The sequence below is a fragment of the Athene cunicularia genome (genome assembly GCF_003259725.1).
Source record: "Athene cunicularia isolate RWA chromosome 9 unlocalized genomic scaffold, athCun1 chr9_part1, whole genome shotgun sequence".
NCBI lineage: Eukaryota > Metazoa > Chordata > Aves > Strigiformes > Strigidae > Athene > Athene cunicularia.
Window position 1 is genome coordinate 25464149 of NW_020799110.1, and position 4301 is coordinate 25468449.

At 42.4% G+C, this 4301-nt stretch overlaps 1 protein-coding gene across 9 annotated transcripts in view; it reads left to right on the plus strand.

The window, feature by feature from the left end:
* The window catches only part of ZMIZ1 (zinc finger MIZ-type containing 1), a 307061-nt gene that overhangs the window by 203953 nt on the left and 98807 nt on the right, over positions 1–4301 (plus strand). The gene's annotated exons all lie outside the window — the stretch shown is intronic.

Below are 4301 nucleotides of genomic sequence, written 5' to 3' on the forward strand. Positions count from 1 at the left end.
GTGGGAGGGAGGGAGGGAGGGAGGGAGGGAGGGAATAGAGATTAGAAAATTGCAACATTACATTTTATTAGATGGATTTAAGGTAGACCTTCTTTTCCATAGAGTATGGCAATTGACAGAGGTGTTTTTCATTGTGGTGCCTACAGGCCTATCCCAAGCCTCTGCATGGGTTTGAAGGAACAATTTTTCATAATAGGTTAACAAGAAGATGAGTTTTTCCATGGTCTTGGAAGTTAAATAGGGCATAACTCTCTTTCAGAATGTTTTAAGTGTTTCAGTCCAATTGTTGTGTGCATCCAAAACAGCATTTGGTGTTTCCAGTTGTGTAGTCTGAATCAGAGGGACTATCAAAACATTTAGCTACACATGCAAACAGTGGTCATGGGCAACAGGAAAAAAGAAAATGCTGTGTTGTTACATTTTGTAACTTTCCTACCTTTGTTTTATAAAGCTTGACAAAGAAGGGGACAGAAGGGTAAGTACTTTAGTCATAGTAATCTCTGCAATGTAGTAATCCTTGACTTAAACAAGACAGGACTCAACCACATAAAAGAGTCTTTTTTACTTTGTTTTTTACACTGGGTTTTCCTCTCACACCTCTCTATGGATGAAGTTGGTTTGATTCTGGAAAAATGGGTTATGCATGAAAGACACTTGATGCAGAATCAAAGGATTTTTTATTTTATTTTTTTCCAAGTACACGGTTGGTTTCTGACTGGGATGCAGCCCTGTGATTTATAACAGCTTCAACTGATTCAACCTACTGTGAAATAGTAGGAAAAATCCACAAGGCCACTGATCCATGTATTCTGTGTATTTCAACTATGTAATTGTAAGCCTTCTAAAGAGTTTTTTGAATACTCTGAATCAATAGTAAAATATATACATATCCAGGGAACTAATTCTTGGGCAAATAACCTGCTCTAGACAAATGTTGTAAGGAACTACCCTGCTGTGTTAAGCAGCACAGCAAAACTCTGATGAATAAAGATTGGTCCCCAAGATAAACCGTTAAATCTTTGGTCATAGAAAATTTGCATTGCTAAAGGGTTATATTATGATTCAGTGGACAATAACTGGTATTACAACTACTTGAAGAGAATTTTCTTAACCCTTATATTTTCTTTTTCTGAACAACTTTTCTGTTCTTTCCTCTGCACACCTCATAATGAAATTACAGTAGAACATGATGATGTCCTCCCTTGTACAGTCTACCTGATACTGAAGCATCCAAAAGGGGGATTTGATCTCCACCCCTCTGCAGCCTTTTCATCTTTTCCTATTGGTGGTCTGTCTTTATTACAGGTGTGTCTGTCTTTATTACAGGTGTTCATGTATTTGGTTCATTTTTGCAATATCACCAAAGAGGGGTAAGTAGGGAGAGAAGTAAAAATTACACCCAAAGGCCACCTAACTTGAATTAGTTGAAGATAAGCATCGTGCTATTTATGTTGAGCAGTCAAAGGCATCTAAACATACAAATCTGTCTACATCAGTATCTTGTTCACCGTAAGAATCAGTGTTCCATGGGCATGCAGGTCTGTGGCACCATTATGACTTAAGGATGGGCTCTTTTGACTTTTTTAAAATACACTCCTTGAGAGAGAAGTGTTTTGGTGCAGAAAGCAAAGAGCAGTACCATGTTGATGCTGGTGGTGATTTGTTACTGTGCCAAGCAGTGACTGAGGATTGAGATTTGGGAGGATTCTGATCAGTAATATTGCTTGGTGTTGACAACAAACGGTAAACTGACAAGAGCTGTTTCAGGGTAAATGGGACTTCCTTGAAAATTTTTCATCTCTTCTCCTTAATCAGCTAGAGGTGGGCCAGACAAGCATCTCCTCTTTCCCCCCTGCAGGACTGAACGATGCCCTGACCCTCTGTGTCCCGTCCCTGTGGGGCGGAGCAGCTGGCTGGCCCTGCAGCAGAGCAGCCAGACACACCACCATACTGCCGGATCCCTGGGGCCGCAGTAGAGCTGCACGGAGCAGGGCCAAAGAGTCTGCTCTCCTACCCCTGCATTTTAAAGGTGCTCCCCAGTACAGACCTGCTTCTCCCAGTAGTAGGTGTCTTCAGTGAGTCTTGTTAATAGTTATGACTGCCTGAGATAACCTTCCCTGTGATGTAATTTGACATACTGCTGTCAGTGGGACTTAAACATAGTAATCTTTAAAAATGATTGGGAATTTGCCTTAGAGAAAAAACTGTTATGATTAATTTATACAAATGATAAACCACTCCTTTTTCAAAATACTGCATTCTATGAAGTGTGATTTAATCCATTTAACTACAGAGCCTGATGCTTCTGACAACTGTGACTCAAATGTCATCACAGAAAGTGATATTTCAAGTGGCAGGGTGGGATTAGAAACCTGATGAAGATTTGTCAGAGGAGAAGTAAGTACATAATTTTTAGATAAGTGATTTGTCTACTCTAAACCACTTCTGCTGAAAAGACAGGCAGCTTAAAAGAGAAATGCTGCTAGACTAGAAAGAGCATTTAATTGCAGAGGGGAGCAAAAAGGCAATATTATGATGGTAGTTAGAAAAACAAAGGATACTGGGGAATATGAATTTTCTATACAGAAATAACAAAATAATTTTTTTCTTCAGAAAATAAGATTTCATTGAGGCTTGTATGAGGAACGAGGCAGCCTCGCTATTTGGGACCTTGCAACTGCCTGATATGTTCTTCATGTTGCTTTGTGTTTTTTTCTGAAATATGAAATAACACCATGTGAGCTGTGTAAAAAAAAATTTAAATGCAGTAAAACCTGAAACAAGCACAAAAATATACATTATGTGTCTGTGTAAAATATATGTAGAGTTATGGTCAATGATAAATTTCATTCACATCCACCAAGTCTGAGCTCAGTGCAGTTAGGGAATCTGGTCTTTGCTTGGGATTCTTGCCATACTTCTCTTGTTGCTTTGCCAGTCCTCCAAAACTCATGCTTGGTATTATCTATTCTGCCAGCACAGCTGTATAACTTACAGGTCTTTAAAGCATCTGTCCACTCTGAAAGGAAATAAAAGCAGTGGTACTTTTCTTTTGTATGACTGAATCTCGAATTTGATCAACTGCAGTGGAAGCTGCATTTTGTGTGAGTGTTTGTTCCAGCAGCCCCGTGGGATCACCTCGATCTCTGAGGACCCAGCTGAAGGCTGGCCTGGGTTCTACAGATTCTCCACTGTGGATACCGGCCCAGCGCTGTGTTTTGTACCACCTGTAGCACCCATGTTGTTAAGAAGTCTTCCTTCAGGCAGGCCTGTGCAGCTGTGAAATTACAGAAGTATTATGGAGGGTTTGGTTTGCAGTACTGCTTAGTCTGATGGCAAAGCAAATAACCCTGTCTGGCAGGCTGACCTTGAAGTCGTAAGTCAGGAGTGGAAGTTAGGCAAAAAGCACACATACCTTTTACTTGTTTGAAGTGGAATCCTTGGGAAAAAAATGAACATGAAATCTGACAATGCTTTTTTTGTGGAATCATTTTTCAGAGAAGAGCTGTTCTTTAATATCTGTGATAGTTTGCTGCTCCAATCTGTCATGTTGCAGACTCTCTGCTAAGGTGTTTACAAAGCGTGGTTAAGTGACTGTAAGCATGGCATGGAAAGCTGAGGCCATTTTTTTCACCGAATTTTTATGGAGAGCCCGTATTTTTTAAAATCCTTTTTTGTTGTTTCTATTTGGTTTGGTTTTTCGCTGGAACTTGCAGGCTAGCTTCACTGCAAAGGGGCCGGATGCGCCTTTAAGAGGTGGAGGTGTCTGTGTGCAGGTTGTGCCGGGGAAGGAAGTGGCTCCGCACCGCAGGAGGCTGGCAGGAAAAGGCTGGTGCTCGGCCGGCCACAACTTAAAACTGCCAGTTTTCCCTCTGAGAGGGAGCAAAGGGTGGTGGTGTGGTTTTTTGTTTTTGGTTTTTTTTTTGGGGGGGGGTTGTTTCTCTCTTGTGACACTGTCAGCTGAAGGGCTGTCCACCACCAAAGGCTTGTTGTGCCATGGTTTGATACGTGAAACTTGTTTAAAACTTCCATGGGCAGCGATGAATTCGCTGTGGCGTGGGAAAGGGGGATACGCTTGGAGCAGTGGGCGGCCGGAGGAGGTGAAGGGCTTGAACTCTTAAAAAAGATAAAAAAACCCACCAAAACCCAAACTCCCAAGCCAGCAGCTCAAGCAAGGCTGTCTCGCGGGTGACAGGGGGTGCAACGGGCACCGCCCACTGTTCCCGCGTGCCTCAGTTTCCCCCGCAGCGGAGGGGCGATGCCTCCCGCCCCGCCAAGCGGCAGCGCTGCGCCGGTGGCTG